General features: G+C 51.9%; 1 protein-coding gene across 2 annotated transcripts in view; it reads right to left on the minus strand.

Moving 5' to 3' along the window:
• arhgap32b (Rho GTPase activating protein 32b) overlaps window positions 1-16,862 on the minus strand; it is a 646,854-nt gene that overhangs the window by 525,477 nt on the left and 104,515 nt on the right. The gene's annotated exons all lie outside the window — the stretch shown is intronic.

A 16,862-nucleotide genomic window follows, 5' to 3' on the forward strand; every position in this document is an offset into this window, starting at 1 on the left:
ACAACCGCTTCGCAACTGACATTGTCACATAGCTTTGTGTCATCAGTAAATTTGGAAATGTTTTATTTAGTCCCCTCATCCAATCATTGATATAGATTGTGAATAGCTGGGGCCCAAGGACCGATCCTTGCGGTACCCCACTAGTCACAGCCTGCCATCCTAAAAAAGACCCATTTATCCCTACTCTTTGTTTTCTGTCTCTTAACCAATTCTCAAGCCATGCTAGTATATTACCCCCAATTCCATGTGCCCTAATTTGGTTCACCAACCTCTTGTGTGGGACCTTATCGAAGGCCTTATGAAAATCCAAATACACCACATCTACCGGTTCCCCTTTGTCTACTCCACTAGTTACAGCCTCAAAGAACTCCAATAGGTTTGTCAAACAGGACTTCCCTTTCATAAATCTATGTTGACTCTGCCCAATCTTACTATTAGTTTCTAAGTGCCCAGTTATTGCATCCTTTATAATAGACTAGCTGAAGTGCCCGGCGGTGCAGAGGGATTTTTGAGGGCATGTTGTTGTTGGAAGAGAGAGAGAGAGAGCACGACTGGGGGGAAGAGAGAGCGCGACTGGGGGGGGAAGAGAGAGCGCGACTGGGGGGGAAGAGAGAGCGCGACTGGGGGGAAGAGAGTGCGCGACTGGGGGGAAGAGAGAGCGTGACTGGGGGGAAGAGGGAGCGCGACTGGGGGGAAGGGAGGGGAAGGGAGAGGGAGGGGAAGGGAGGGGGAGGGAGGGGGGAGGGGAGGGAGGGGAGAGGGGAGAGGAGGGAGGGGAGGAACAGTGGGAGGGAGTGGGGGGGAGAGGAAGGGGAGGGAAGGGGAGGGGGAGGGGAGGGGAGAGGGGAAAGGGGGGAGGGAAGGGGCAGGGAGGGGGAGGGGGGGAGGGGAGAGGGGGGAGAGGAAGGGCGAGGGGAGGCGTGGGAGGGGAGGGGGGAAGGAGGGGGGAGAAAGGGAAGGGGGGAGAAAAGGGGGGGAGAAAGGAGGGAGGGGGGAGGAAGGAGGGAGGAAGGGGGAAGAGGAAGGGGGGAGAGGAAGGGGGGAGAGGAAGGGGGAGAGGAAGGGGAGGGGAGGGGGGTGGGGAGGGGGGAGGGGAGGGGGAGAGGGGGGAGGGGAGGGGAGGGGGAGAGGGGGGGAGGGGAGGGGGGGAGGGGGAGGGGGGGAGGGGAGGGGCGGGGAAGGAGGGGGGGGAAAGGAAGGGGGGGAGAAAGGGAGGGGGGGAGAAAGGGAGGGGGGGAGAAAGGGAGGGGGGGAGAAAGGGAGGGGGGGAGAAAGGGAGGGGGGGGAGAAAGGGAGGGGGGGGGAGAAAGGGAGGGGGGGGAGAAAGGGAGGGGGGGAGCCAGCAGACCCTCTCCCCTCTGCCGGCGATGGCTCCGCTGAGCTCCGTGCCGCCCCACGCACTGACATGCCGAGCGCAGTGCCCCGGTGAGCCCGAGCCCCGCCCTCCCGAGGCCGGGCCTGAGGCGGCTTGAGACGGCCAATTGCGGCTGGCCGGGCCCAGTTGTCCTGGTAACCCTCCTCCCCTCTCCGCCTCCCGATCTCCGGAGGCCTGCCCTCCCGAGCTGGCTTCAAGACCGCCGATTGTGGCTGTGAGAGACGGCCGGCGGGCCCGGTTGCCGGGGTGACCCTTCCCGCTCTCCAAGCCCCGCCCGAGAGCCGCACTCCCGAGAGCCCCGCCCCCTCGCCCAAGCCGAGCGGGGAACAGAGACGCCGCGTCTCAGCTGCTCCTACTGCGCGCGCACCCTTTATGTCCCGTGACCCTCGTGGCTGACGCCGTTGCCCCGGGTAACGTGACACGGGGGGGGGGGGGGGGGGGGTGGGGGGGAGTTTAGCAGAAGCCGTGGGACAATTACATAGCTCGGGCGTGGCTGGGCAGGAGAGGCCCAGGCTTTGAGCCTAGGTTCTGAGGCCTTACAAAAACGGGGAAAGGTAGGAAAAAGAATCTTCAGGTTAGAGAAAATATTTACAAATGAATGAAGTTTTTTTAAAAACAATTTAATAAATGCAATTTTTTTTTGCTGGAAATGTATATTTGAAAAGAAAGACGCAGAAAGCGGGAAAAAGAATGGAAGCAAGATGGCGGCTACTCACCTCGATTCAGAACGATAAGGCCCGCCCACACACGCACCAATTGGTCGACCGTCAGGTCACCAAAGCGTAGGATTGGTCAATCGTCCCGTCACTCGACCGTAGGAGGGCCCGGCTGCACGCGCCAGGAACGTGGCGTACGATTGGTCGACCTCGAGGTCACTCTGTCACTAATGAGCGGATAATGAGATGCTAATGAGCGGAATTTTGAATGTTTTTCGGATACCGCGGGCGCAATTTTTGTCCGGCCAAAACGTAAATACGCTTAAGACCGTTTTGGAAAGGTAAGCTTTCTTTCGACGTAACGCACACTTGGGTACGCTCTATAACTTTCGAGCGCATAGCCGGACAGACACACACCCGAGGACAGAAGGATAGACAGACAGATCGATTCGTTTATATATATAGATATACTAGCTGAAGTGCCCGGCGGTGCCGAGGCTTTTTCGAGGGAATGTTGTTGTTGGAAGAGAGAGAGAGCGCGACTGGGGGGGAAGAGAGAGAGCGACTGGGGGGAAGAGAGGGAGGGGAGGGGGGAGGGGGCGAATGGAGGGGGGAAGGGAGGGCGGGAAGGGAGGGGGGAAGGGAGGGGGGGAAGGCGGGGGGGAAGGGAGGGCGGGGGGGAGGGAGGGCGGGGGCCCCCCCCGAGGGTCGCGCCCACCCCCCCCCCCCGAGGGTCGCGCCCCCCCCGAGGGTCGCGCCCACCCCCCCCCGAGGGTCGCGCCCACCACCCCCGAGGGTCGCGCCCACCCCCCGAGGGTCGCGCCCCCCACACCCCCGCCCGAGGGTCGCGCCCTCCCCGCCGCCCGAGGGTCGCAGCCCCCCCCCCCCCCCCCCCCCCCCCCGAGGTGAAGACCGCCGATTGCGGGCGCAGCAGGAGCTGAGACGCGGCGTCTCTCTCTGGCTCGGCTGGCGGGCCCGGTTGCCAGGGTAACCGTGACGCTGACCAAGCCCCGCCCCCTGGCTGAGCCAGAGAGAGAGAGACGCCGCGTCTCAGCTGCTCCTGCTGCGCGCGCGGCCACCCCCCCCCCCGAGGGTCGCGGCCCCCCCCCCCGCCCGAGGTGAAGACCGCCGATTGCGGCTGTGCGAGACGGCCGGCCGGGGTTGCCAGGGTAACGCTTGATGCTCCGCAAGCCCCGCCCCCCCGGCCGAGCCAGAGAGAGATGCCGCGTCTCAGCTCCTGCTGCGCGCGCACCCTAGCGGCGCTGGGCTGAGGTCGGCCCTCCAGCCTTCGAGTGGGGCCGGGAGGTGCCAAGCTCGGGCGTGGGTGCGGAGGAGACGCCGAGGCTTCTAGGCCTACCTGGAAAAACGGGGAAAGGTAGGAAAATTAATGAGATTAGATAAGTTAATTACTTTCTAAATCATTTTTTTAAAAAACAATATGTGTTTTAAAAGCAACGTTTTTTTTTAAGACGCAGAAAGCGGGAAAAAGAAAGGAAAAGTTTGGAATCTAGATGGCGGCGACTCACCTCGGTTCAGAAGGATAAGGCCCGGCCACACACGCACCGATTGGCCCGGCGGCACACGCCAGCAACCCGGCGTACGATTGGTCGAGCTCGAGGTCACTCTGTCGCTAATGAGCGGATGAGATGCTAATGAGCGGAACGTTGAAGGTTTTTGGGATACCGCGGGCGGGATTTTAGCCCGGCCGAAACGTAAATACGCTTAAAACCGTCTCGGAAGCGTAAGCTTTCTTTGGAGGTAACGCGCGCGTAGGTACGCCCTGTAACTTTCGAGCGCATAGCCCGACAGACGCACAGGCGATGACAGACAGAATGACAGACAGACAGACAGACAGATGTACCGATTTATATATATAGATAGATAGATAGATGGATAGACTAGCTGGGGGGAGCCCGGCTTTGCCAGGGCTGTTTTGGGCCGGGCGGTTTAAATCGAGTGCCAGGCTTTGGGGCCTTTCTGTGTCCCTCTGTGAATCTGCTGCCGGGCAACCTTTTAAATCGAGTCCCAGGCTTTTGGGCCCTGTCTGTGTCCCTCTCTCAATCTGCTGTTTGGGCCGGGCGGTTTAAATCGAGTGCCAGGCTTTGGGGTCTCTCTGTGTCCCTCTGTGAATCTGCTGCCGGGCAACATTTTAAATCGAGTCCCAGGCTTTTGGGCCCTGTCTCTGTCCCTTTGTGAATCTGCTGCCGGGCAACATTTCTACCTTTTAATACCTTGAAAGATGAAAGTGAAAGTACTTATACAACGTTTCTGGTAAATCTTATGTTATTTTTAAAAGAGAAACTACCTTTTTCAAAGCTGGATGATCAGAGGGCTTTCAGGCCCTGTCTCTCTCTCCCTGTGTGAATCTGCTGCCAGGCAACATTTCTACCTTTTAATACCTTGAAAGATGAAAGTGAAAGTACTTTTAAAAATAACATAACATTTACCAAAAACGTTTTATAAGAGATACTAACTTTTTCAAAGCTGGATGATCAAAGTAGTTTGAGCTGGAAGCTGAGGTAATGGCAGTGAAACAATGGCTGCCACATCCCCGAGATGAAAACGATTAGTCCCGCCCACACACACACCGATTGGCCAACCATCAGGGGACCGTACTGTAGGATTGGTCAATCGTGACGGCACAGGATTGGTCAAACCTTGACGTCAGTCAATCAATGCTAAGTAGCAGATAATGAGTTTAATTTTGAAGGTTTTTTGCATAAGGCGCGAACAATTTTCGTCCGACCGAAAAGTAAATACGCTTACGAGCATCCCGGAAGCGTAAGCTTTCTTCGGAGGTAACACGCGCGTAGGTACGCCGTATAACTTTCGAGCGCATAGCCGGACAGACGCACACCCGAGGATAGACAGAAGGACAGACAGACAGACAGATCGATTCCTTTATATACTAGCTGGGGGGAGCCCGGCTTTGCCAGGGCTGTTTTGGGCCGGGCGGTTTAAATCGAGTGCCAGGCTTTGGGGCCTCTCTGTGTCCCTCTGTGAATCTGCTGCCGGGCGGTTTAAATGGAGTCCCAGGCTTTGGGGCCCTGTCTGCGTCCCTTTGTGAATCTGGTGCCGGGCAACATTTTAAATCGAGTCCCAGGCTTTAGGGCCCTGTCTGTGTCCCTTTGTGAATCTGCTGCCGGGCAACATTTCTACCTTTTAATACCTTGAAAGATGAAAGTGAAAGTACTTATAAAACGTTTTTGGTAAATCTTATGTTATTTTTAAAAGAGATACTAACTTTTTCAAAGCTGGATGATCAAAGTAGTTTGAGCTGGAAGCTGAAGTAATGGCAGTGAAACAATGGCTGCCAGATCCCCGAGATGAAAACGATTAGTTCCGCCCACACACACACACCCCGATTGGCCAACCATCAGGGGACCGTACTGTAGGATTGGTCAATCATGACAGCACAGGATTGGTCGAACCTTGACGTCAGTCAATCAATGCTAGCAGATAATGAGTTTAATTTTGAAGGTTTTTTGCATAAGGCGCGAACAATTTTCGTCCGACCGAAAAGTAAATACGCTTACGAGCATCCCGGAAGCGTAAGCTTTCTTCGGAGGCAACGCGCGCGTAGGTATGCCGTATAACTTTCGAGCGCATAGCCGGACAGACGCACACCCGAGGACAGACAGAAGGACAGACAGAAGGACAGACAGACAGAACGACCCGTTTATATATATATAGATAGAGATATAGATAGATTCCGGCATTTTCCCAACTACTGATGTGAGGCTAACAGGTCTGTAGTTCCCCATTTTCTCTCTCCCTCCTTTCTTAATTTGCTATCCTCCAATCTGCAGGAGCCGCTCCAGAATCTATAGAATTTTGGAAGATGACAACCAATGCGTCCACTATCCCAATGGCCACCTCTTTCAAAACCCTAGGATGTAGGTCATCAGGTCCTTGAGATTTATCGACTTTTAGTCCCATTAATTTTGCTAGTACTTTTTTTTACAAATAATAATTTCTTTAAGTTCCTCATTCTCGCCACACCCTTGGTTTTCTCGAATTTCTGGGAGGTTTTTTGTGTCTTCCTCCGTGAAGACAGAAACAAAGTATTTATTTAATTTTTGAAGAAGGGTTCGACCCGAAACGTCAACTCAAATTTCTCTCCACGGATGTTGCCTGACCTGCTGAGTTTTTCCAGCATTTTCTGTTGTTATTTCGGATTTCCAACATCTGCAGTATTTTGCTATCGTACTGATTTAATTTCTCTGCCATTTCCTCATTCCCCATTATAAATTCTCCCGTCTCTGACTGTAAAGGACCTACATTTACCTTCGCCAGTCTTTTCCTTTTCACATACCTATAGAAGCTTTTACAATCTGTTTTTATATTTTTTGCTAGTTTGTGCTCATATTCCATTTTCCCTTTCTTTATCAATTTCTTGGTCCCCTTTTGCTGATTTCTAATAATATCCCAATCCTCAGGCTGACCGTTTTTTCTGGCAACTTTATAAGCTTCCTCCTTTGACTTTATACTAGCTTTAATTTCTTTTGTTAGCCATGGTTGGATAACTTTTCCTTTTGGGTTTTTATGCCCTAGAGGAATATATATTCATTGCAAGTTCTGCATTATTTCCTTGAATGTTAGCCACTATATGTCCACCTTCATACCTTTTAGTGCAGTCTCCCAATCTACCATGGCTAACTTGTCCCTCATACCATTGTAGTTTCCTCTGTTTAGATTGAAGACCTTAGTTTCAGATTGGACTACATCACTCTCAAACTTAATATAAAATTCCATCATATTATGGTCACTTGTCCCTAAAGGCCCCTTTACCACAAGGTTATTGATTAGCCCTTTCTCATTACACAGTACCAGAGCCAGAATAGCCTGTTCGCTGAAATAACAACAGAGAATGCTGGAAAAACTCAGGAGGTCAGGCAACATCCGTGGAGAGAAATTTGAGTTGACGTTTCGGGTTGAAACCCTTCTTCAAAACTGGAAAGAAAATAAAAAGATCGAAGCTGAGTTTTTCCAGCATTCTCTGTTGTTATTTTGGATTTCCAGCATCTGCAGTATTTTGCTATCGTAGCCTGTTCGCTGGTTGGTTCCTCCACATACTGATCCAGGAAAGCATCTCGCATGCACTCCAAGAATTCGTCCTCCTCCTTCTTCTTAGGCAGTCCCTCGGAAACGAGGATGACTTGCTTCCACATTAAAAATGAGTTTGCAGGTGACTGATGAGTCCAATGCGGGACCTACAGTCTCTGTCACAGGTGGGGCAGACAGTAGTTGAAGGGGCGGGTGGGCGGGGCGCTTGGGTTGACGTGCACTCCTTGCGCTGCCTGCGCTTGGCTTCTGCTTGCTCCCGGCGAAGAGACTCGAGGTGTTCGGCACCTTCCTGGATGCTTCTCCTCCACTTTGTGCGGTCTTGGGCCAGGAATTCCCAGGTGTCGGTGGGGATGTTACACTTTTTTAAGGAGGCTTTGAGGGTGTCCTTGAAGCATTTCCTCTGCCCACCTGGGGCTCTCTTGCCGTGCCGGAGCTCTGAGTAGAGCCATTAGTGGTAATTTGATCCACACCATTAGTGGTAATTTGATTTGCTCAGTCAATATGGAGATAAAAGTCCCCCATAATTATCGTATTGCACTTGTTACATGCACTTCTAATTTCTTGATTGATGCTGTGCCCTACATTACCACTACTGTTTGGTGGCCTATACACAACTCCCACCAATGTTTTCTGCCCTTTGCTGTTTCTTAGCTCCACCCAAACTGATTCCAGTTCTACATCACGATTTGCCGAGCCAAGATCTTTTATCTCTACCATACCGATCTCATCCCTTATTAACAGCGCTACGCCAACTCCTTTTCCTTTTTGTCTGTCCTTCCTATAGTTGAGTACCCTGGAACATTCAGTTCCCAGCTTTGGTTACCCTGCAACCATGTCTCTGTAATGGCAATTACATCATACCAATTTACTTCTATTAGTGCCATTAATTCATCCACCTTGTTGCGAATGCTACGTGCATTTAGATAAAGTGCCTTCAACTTTGCCTGTTTAATATTTTTCTGCACTTTGACCCTCTTTACTGTTGGCCTTTGTTTCTGCTCCCTACTAGTTTTGCTGACTACTTTTCTAACTTGCACTTCCAGCTTTGTTTCTCTCTATTCTGGGCCCACACTTAGGTTCCCAGCCCCCTGACAAACTAGAGGCGACATTCTTTTTACACAGTGAGTTGTTGTGATCTGGAGTGCACTAATGAAATGGAATGAAAGAATGATGGAAGTAGATTCAACAGTAACATTCAAAAGTTTATTGGATAAATACTTGGAAGGGGAAAAATTTGCAGGATAATGAGGAAAGAGCGGGGGAGCTCCACCAAAGAGTCAGCACTGGCACGATGGGCCGAATGGCCTCCTTCTGTGGAGGCCAGCATTTATTGCCCATCCCTAATTGCTGCTGCAGTCCGTGTGGTGAAGGTACTCCCGCAGTGCTGTTAGGGAGGGAGTTCCAGGATTTTGACCCAACGACGATGAAGGAATGGCGATATATGTCTAAGTCAGGATGGCAAGTGACTTGGAGGGGAACTTGCAAGTGATGGTATTCCCAGGTCCCTGCTGCCCTCGTTATCTAGGTGGTAGAGGTCGCAGGTTTGGGAAATGCTGCCGAAGAAGCCTTGGCGAGTTGCTGCAGTGCATCTTGTAGATGGTACACACTACAGCCACGGTGCGCCGGTGGTGGAGGGAGTGAATGTTTAAGGTGGTGGATGGGGTGCCAATCAAGTGGGCTGCTTTGTCCTGGATGGTGTCGAGCTTCTTGAGTGTTGTTGGAGCTGCACTCATCCAGGCAAGTGGAGAGTATTCCATCACACTCCTGACTTGTGCTTTGTCGATGGTGGAAAGGCTTTGGGAAGTCAGGAGGTGAGACACTCACCACAGAATTCCCAGCCTCTGGCCTGCTCTTGTCGCCACGGTAGTTAAGTGGTTGGTCCAGTTAAGTTTCTGGTCAATGGTTACCCCCAAGATGTTGATGGTGGGGGATTCGGCGAATGTAATGCCATTGAATGTCACGGGGCGGTGGTTAGACTCTCGCATTTTGGAGATAGTCACTGCCTGGCACTTGTGTGGCGCGAATGTTACCTGCCACTTATCAACCCAAGCCTGGATGTCGTCCAGGTCTTGCTGCATGCGGGCATGGATTGCTTCATTACCTGAGGAGTTGCGAATGGAATTGAACATTGTGCAGTCATCAGCGAACACCCCTACTTCTGACCTTATGATGGAGGGAAGGTCATTGATGAGGCAACTGAAGATGGTTGAGCCTAGGACACTGCTCTCAAACTGCACTGTCGGAGGTGCTGTGTTTCTGATGAGACATTAAACCTCATGGGTCGTAAATGATCCCATGACGTTATTCAAAGAAGAGCGGGGTAGTTCTTGGTGTCCTGGCCAATATATATCGCTCAGCCAACATCACTAAAAAACAGATGATCCAGTCATTTATCTCATTACTGTTTACGGGATCTTGCTGTGAACAAATTGGCTACTGCATCTCCCTACAGTACAACTGCAACTGCACTTAAAAAGTATTTTATTCGCTGTGAAACACTTTGGTATGCGCTGATTTATTGACGACCCTTGACTTGCATTGTCTCTCAATGTGGGTCCAGCCAAAGGTTAATCCTGGGTCAAACAAGATCAGCGTTAATGGCATGGTAGATATTTCTGCTAATCACGTTTCTGCAAGGCTTCAACTATCCAAGATCGCAGCAGGCAGTAGCAACAGCCAGATTCTTGAAGTTCCTCAAACTCCAGAAACATTTGTTTTTACACAATCACCCACTGACTCAGTGGTAATCTAAAGTCCAAATGAAGTGCAGAGGCTTTCAGAAATGTAGAAACAGAAATATCGATTTTTAGCACAGGAGGAGGCCATTCTGGCCTTCCTCGAGCTGAATTGAGGCCCCCCTCTGGGACTGATTTTACAATGATCCATTTTCCTGCTTTCTCCCCATACTCTTCAGGTCCTCCAGAATAGGAATAAAAAAACACTTGGCATACAAGGAGAAGTGTTTCACTCAAGAGAACACACCAGCTTCATCTGAGCTCTTGCCAAACAGTGAAACCTGTGTACAAATAGCCCACTGAATTGATTTGGCTAATATCCAAGATCCTGCTCCACTCAAGAATTGAGCTAATGTGGACCACGTTGGCCAGGTAGCAATCAACGATGGGGGTCCTCTTCACAAAGGCCAGTTTGCACTGTTGTGCTTAGGCTTGGCTGAGAACCGCAGGTTTTCCACCTGATTTACTGAAAAAGCTGATGGAGAGTTGCCCTTTTCAGGGAACAGCTTATTTGCCAACTAGGTCAAGGCAACCTCAGGAATCTTCAACAAGCACCAAAGTCTGTGGCTATTCTAGAGACGCTCTACAACAAGCTCTTTACTCATTGAGTAAAGGCACTAAGCTGGGGCATGCGCTCTGTGCTGAGCGTAAAGTTCCAATTCGTGGCTTAGCCCCTATACTCTAATTCTGCCCTTTCCTTTTTGCATGGTTTATTGGCTCTCACCATGATCACCCAGGGTTTGGCCATTGGTATTATCATATAACAACTTATATTTATACAGCACCTTTAACGTAATAAAACGTCCCAACGCGCTTCACAGGAGTGTTATCAAAAAAAACAAAATGACACCCAGCCATATAAGGAGATAAGCTATATAAGACCAAACATCATAGCTTCTCCTCACATGTATATCTATGAACCCACGACCTCTACCACCGAAAAGGACAAGGGCATCAGGCGTATGGGAACACCACCATTGCCAAGTTCCCCTCTGAGTCACACACCATCCTGACTTGGAAATATATCGGCGTTCTTTCATCATCACTGGGTCAAAATCCTGGAACTCCCTACATAAACAGCACTGTGGGAGCACCTTCACCACACGGACTGCAGCGGTTCAAGAAGACGGCTCACCACCACCTTCTCAAAGGCAATTAGGGATGGGCAATAAATGCTGGTCTTGCCAGCGACGCCCACATCTCATGAATGAATAGAAAAAAAAGATAGCTTAGAATAATTAGGGCCGTTGCCCAGTGCCAAAGCGTTGGACTCCAGGGAAACTTGAAAAACACGAACAGACCAGATTGGTTTAACAAGATTTTTTCTCCTCTAATCTAACCCATTCCTGTACCAAGGCTGGCGACTTCGTGTCAAACCTTTGGCAATGATGTTTGAACAAAATCCTTAGCTGGAGAAAACAAACTGGGGCAGCAGTGCAGGCCCTGGGGATTTACGTAATGCAGGAACAGGCGATATGGCACTCACTGTCTGGGAGATAGAACAGTGCTGCTCAAAAAGCAGAAACCAATAAACACAAAATGACACATTTCTCTGGTCTGGGAGACAAGCGATCCACTGATGAGGTGTAACTTTTATCTGAGCATTTAGGGCATGATTTTCTTGATATACCTATCAATTCATCCAATGAAAAGCGACGAGTTAAGAAAGTAACTATAGGTTTTTATTGGCTAAATAACAGAGCCCACCCTCGTGGGTGATCGGATACAACAAGGAGGAATGCCAGCCAGTCGACTACCTTTATACCTGGGCAGGTAGGTGGAGTCATGGGCGGAGTCAGCAGTGGTCAGCCCAGGTATAGCAGCATGACAAGAGGCGACCTCGTATAGTGATACAACAGTGTGAACAGTGATAACCATAGAGTAACGATATAACAGTGATAACTATAGTGTAACGATAGTGAACGATAAAAGTGGTTTACCACATTCACCCCTTGTTTAGATTTGAGTCCGGCGGGGTGAAGTGTACTACCAGTTCTGGTATGTCAGTCTGTCCGGAGGCCTCGTAAGCCTTTCTGATCGTCGCAGCGGCGGTGTTGCATTATCCGGTGTTAATGCTGGTGTCTGCGTGGTCGGCGAAGGCTCGTGGGGTTCCGGCATGCCGTCTACCTGGTCTGGAATTGGGGGGGTGGTGGGGGGGGGGGGGGTGAAGGTGGTGTCTCCGGAGTGCCAGAGGGTGCGAGGTCTCGTAAGGAGACTGTGTCCTCCCGCCCGTCTGGGTATGCCACATAGGCATACTGGGGGTTGGCGTGCAGGAGGTCCACCCTCTCGACCAGGGGGTCCGTTTTATGGGCCCTCACGTGCTTTCGCAGCAAGACGGGCCCCGGAGAGGTTAGCCAGGTTGGTAGCGTGGTTCCCGTAGTCGACTTCCTGGGGAAAGCAAACATTCGTTCATGGGGGGTGGCGTTGATGGCAGTGCAAAGTACGTGACCGGGTGGAATGCAGCGCTGCCGGGAGGACTTCCTGCCAGCGGGAGGTTGGGAGGCCCTTAGACTTTAAGGCTAAGAGGACGGCCTTCCATACCGTCGCGTTCTCTCTTTCTACCTGGCCGTTCCCTCGGGGGTTGTAGCTGGTGGTCCTGCTTGCAGCAATACCTCTCGCTAGTAGGAACTGACGGAGTTCCTCGCTCATGAAGGAGGAGCCCCGGTCACTATGTATATAGTTTGGGAACCCGAACAAGGCGAAGAGGTCGTTCAGGCATTTAATGACCGTGGTACTGGTCATGTCTGGGCAGGGGAAGGCAAGGGGGAAACGGGAGTACTCATCAACAATGTTGAGGAAGTACACATTACGGTCAGAGGACGGGAGTGGCCCCTTAAAGTCGATGCTCAGGCGCTCGAAGGGGCGGGTGGCCTTGATCAGGCTTGCTCTGTCCGGCCTAAAGAAGTGCGGTTTGCACTCGGCACAGGTCTGGCAGTTCCTGGTCATGGTCCTGACCTCCTCGATGGAGTAGGGCAGGTTGCGGGCCTTAATGAAGTGGTAAAGTCTGGTGACCCCGGGGTGGCAGAGGTCGTTGTGGAGAGTCTGAAGTCTATCACTTTGCGCGCTGGTGCATGTAATTCGTGACAGAGCATCGGGGGGTTCGTTCAGCTTACCTGGCCGGTACAAGATATCATAATCGTAGGTGGAGAGCTCGATTCTCCACCTCAAGATCTTGTCATTCTTGATTTTGCCCCTCAGCTTGTTATTAAACATAAAAGCGACCGAACGTTGGTCGGTAAGGAGGGTAAATCGTTTGCCTGCCAGGTAGTGCCTCCAGCGTCGTACCGCCTCCACAATCGCCTGGGCCTCCTTCTCGACCGACGAGTGTCGGATCTCAGGGCCCTGTAGGGTCCTTGAGAAGAAGGCCACCGGTCTCCCCTCCTGGTTAAGGGTGGCGGCTAGGGCGAAGTCGGATGCATCGCTCTCGACTTGGAAGGGGATGGACTCATCCACTGCGTGCATAGTGGCCTTGGCAATGTCTCCCTTAATGAGGGAGAAGGCTGCGCACGCTTCCTCCGTAAGGGGGAAGGATGTGGACTTCATGAGGGGTCTGGCTTTGTCCGCATAATTGGGCACCCATTGGGCATAGTAGGCGAAGAGCCCCAGGGTTCTCTTCAGTGCCTTTGGACAGTGGGGGAGGGGTAGCTCCATGAGGGGGCGCATTCTTTCGGGGTCGGGGCCGATGACTCCGTTCTCTACTACACAGCCGAGGATGGCAAGGCGCGAGGTGTTAAACACACATTTATCCTTATTGTAGGTGAGGTTCAGCCGTTGGGCCGTACGGAGGAATCTCTCCAGATTAACATCGTGGTCCTGCCGGTCGCGGCCGCAGATGGTGACGTTATCTAGATAGGGGAACGTGGCGTGCAGCCCGTTCTGGTCAACCATCCGGTCCATCTCCCTTTGGAAGACCGAAACCCCGTTGGTGACGCCGAAGGGAACCCTAAGGAAGTGGTAGAGGCGGCCGTTCGCCTAGAAGGCTGTATACTGGCGGTCCTCAGGGCGGATAGGGAGTTGTTGATAGGCTGACTTAAGGTCGATGGTGGAGAATACCCGGTACTGCGCAATCTGATTGACCATATCAGATATGCGGGGAAGGGGGTATGCGTCCAGCTGGGTGTACCTGTTTATGGTCTGGCTGTAGTCGATGACCAGGCGGTTTTTATTGCCGGTCTTAACGACCACGACCTGGGCACGCCAGGGGCTGGTGCTCCCCTCGATGATGCCCTCCTTCAGGAGGCGCTGCACCTCAGAGCTAATGAAAGCTCTGTCCCCGGCGCTGTACCGCCTGCTCTTGGTAGCGACGGGTTTGCAGTCGGGGGTAAGGTTAGCGAACAGGGAAGGTGGCGGGACCTTGAGGGTGGATAGGCCGCAGGTGTTACGCGGTGGGCGGTTTAAAATCTGCTGGTTGTCGACTGTGAGTGGGGGGAGGGGTCCGCCGTATGCTAGCGTGACGCTTTGGAGGTGGGATTGGAAGTCTAGGCCTAGTAGGACGGCAGCGCATAGCTGGGGCAGGACGAGGAGTTTAAAATTTTTATACTCCGTACCCTTAACCGACAGGGTCACAACACAGTAGCCGCTGATGTCTGTGGCGTGTGACCTCGATGCCATCGAGATCCGGTTGCGCGTTGGCAGGACAGGGAGGGAGTAGTGGCTCACCGTGTCTGGGTGGATGAAGCTCTCCGTGCTTCCGCTGTCGAACAGGCAGGTCGTGGCGTGGCCGTTTACTTTGATGTCCATCATCGACTTGGACAGGTGATGCGGGCGGGCCTGGTCCAGTGTGACGGAGGCTAGTGTATAGCTGAGCGAGTTGTTGTAGTCTGCGGTTGAGGCGGTAGTCGGGTCTAGAGGCACGGTGGCGGTCGGGCGTGGTGGGTAAAATGGCATCTCCCACGAGGTTGGACAAAATGGCGGAGAAGATGGCTGCCCCCATAACTCACATGAGGCACTGCTGGTGTCGGTTGCCTGTATCAAAGATGGCTGCCCCATGACTCACATGTGGGGATGCTGGCCTCTGTTGCCTTGAAGGAAGATGGCCGCCCCCACAGCTCGCATGAGGCACTGCTGGCCTCTGATGATCCACCTCTGCAGGCCTTAGCGAAGTGGCCTTTCTTCATGCAGTTAGAGCAGGTAGAGTTCCTGGCTGGGCAGCGCGACCTCGGGTGTTTCGCCTGGCCGCAGAAGAAGCAGCCGGCGGCCCGATCGCGGGGGTCCGATGTCGGAGCCGGTACCGGGGGTGGCGGTCTCGATCGGGTCCGGGACGCCGACGCTGAGGTAGGTCCCAGGGGGGTTGCTGCGGGGGGTATCGCGGTCGGGGTCGGTCCCAAGTCCCAGGGTCGCGAGTTACAGTACCTTGAGTATGCCTCGAGGTCCCGATGGGCCACCTCTAGAGAGCGAGGGCTGCAGCTTTGTCCAGGTCGAGGTCCCTTGCTTCCAGTAGTCTTTGCCGTTAGTCGGACCGCAGGCCTTTCACGAAGGCATCGCGGACATTGTCTTCAGTATTTTCTGCCGCCGTTACTGCTTTAAAGTTACAGTCTCTGCCGAGTGCTTGTAGCACCCGTAAAAATTCCTCCACGGGCTCTCCTGGCTGTTGCGGGCGGGATCTCAGGAGGTGTCTGGCATACATGGAATTTACCGGGGTTTGGTACTGTCTTTTCAGCCGGTTGATGGCGTCCTCGTATGTTTTAAGGTCCCGGATGAGTGCGAATACTTTAGGGCTCACTTGGGCGTTCAGAACTCTTAGCATGGATTTCTGAGGCACGCCGGATTCTCCCAGGTCAGCTTCGAAGCAGCTCAGCCAGTGTTCGAAGTCGAGGGCTGAGTTTGCTGCCTGTGGGTTTAGATCCAGGTACGGTGGTCTGAGGGCTCGCAGCCAGGCCGGCTGCTGTGGCTGTTGTAGCTGGGCGTCTGGCTGGTCGCTTGGCTGGTCGTTTGACTGCTCAGGTGTCGACATTTTAAAATTTAGCCAATATACCTATCAATTCATCCAATGAAAAGCGACGAGTTAAGAAAGTAACTATAGGTTTTTATTGGCTAAATAACAGAGCCCACCCTCGTGGGTGATCGGATACAACAAGGAGGAATGCCAGCCAGTCGACTACCTTTATGCCTGGGCAGGTAGGAGGAGTCATGGGCGGAGTCAGCAGTGGTCAGCCCAGGTATAGCAGCGTGACAAGAGGCGACCTCGTATAGTGATACAACAGTGTGAACAGTGATAACCATAGAGTAACGATATAACAATGATAACTATAGTGTAACGATAGTGAACGATAAAAGTGGTTTACCACATTTCTTAATGGCTAATTTTCTCCCCTGGGGTGCAGACAATTTTCTATCTATATGTGGATTTCAGTCAATATCTAAAATATAAATAGATTAAGCGTTCAACAGGGAAATCTTCATCACAACATGATCGGCATGGAACAGCTCTCTCAGATGCTGATGGGCCTGATGTGCACCTCCACCGTGTATATATATTTTAAGTTTTTGGTATGTGTGGCTTTTTTGCTAATCTGGTGTGAAGTCTGGTGACCTTTTCAGCAAAGTAGAAGATACAAAGAGATTTCAGTCACTGCTGTTTCCACTGCAGCCACAAACAGGACATCCTGCTTCCTGATAATACCACAGCAGATACCACAGATCTTAAATAGCAACACGGCTCAATTTCGCACCTTGAGGAAGTACAGTCACCGCTGTCTGTAAGAGTGCGAGAGGGTTGGTAAACAGAATGTCACAAATAATCATTCCACATATACAGTTACTACAGAGGTCAGACAAAAATCCACCTTTCTCCCCATGTGTCCATATAATCAGAGGTACAGTAGTCTAATGGTTATGGCACTGGCCTAGCAAGCAGAGGCTGAGAGTTCAAATCCCACCATTGAAGTTGTGAAATTGAATTCCATAAATCGGAGGATGGTTTGTTCAGCAGTGATGATTACCGCAGATGATTCATCTCCCAATAAATCGTCATTTGTGGGCTGCCATCACCGGAAAAATGAACAAAAACTATTGTTTGCTTAAAAAACC

This window comes from Somniosus microcephalus, chromosome 26 (assembly GCF_052327205.1).
Source record: "Somniosus microcephalus isolate GS21.2 chromosome 26, FLI_Smic_1.0, whole genome shotgun sequence".
Lineage (NCBI taxonomy): Eukaryota > Metazoa > Chordata > Chondrichthyes > Squaliformes > Somniosidae > Somniosus > Somniosus microcephalus.